This window comes from Arachis duranensis, chromosome 10 (assembly GCF_000817695.3).
Source record: "Arachis duranensis cultivar V14167 chromosome 10, aradu.V14167.gnm2.J7QH, whole genome shotgun sequence".
NCBI lineage: Eukaryota > Viridiplantae > Streptophyta > Magnoliopsida > Fabales > Fabaceae > Arachis > Arachis duranensis.
This window is the reverse complement of record NC_029781.3, coordinates 84,957,894-84,958,470: the sequence shown is the minus strand read 5'-3', so window position 1 is coordinate 84,958,470 and position 577 is coordinate 84,957,894.

The window sequence follows — 577 nt, the reverse complement described above, 5'->3', positions numbered from 1 at the left end:
CACCGCCGCACCGCCGCCCGTTTCTTCTTCTTCTTACCGCCGCCTGCCGCTTCTTCTTCTTCTGTGAATTTTGTGAATTTCTGGATTTCTTCTTCTTTTGTTGTGGAATATTATTGTTGCTAATTTGTTGATTTGTTGTTTTCTGTTTTTGCTTGTGTTAAATTTGTGCTTGAATTTGTTAATTTTCTGTTTTTGCTTCTCTGTGTGAAGGTGGATACACCCAAATGTCTTCGTGTTACACCCAAATATCTTCTTGTTATATCCAAATTTACTGCAAATAAAGAAAAATATTTTCTTTGATAAAGAACTTTTACATTACATTCAATTCAAACCATCAACGATGAAACATTATTCACCTACAGAATCATAAGCTACTAACAAAAAAATTAACTTGAATCGAACCACACGTCAGCTACTTGATTGGATTCAAAACAATAATTAATTTCGTTTTGGTTCAATTGACAATCTGAACTTGAATTATCCATTATCTTCAATAACGAGATAACTGATGATGGAGGAGAAAAAGGAAAAGGAAGAAGGAGAAGAAATTCTAATGGAAAAAGGAGGAGGAGGAGGA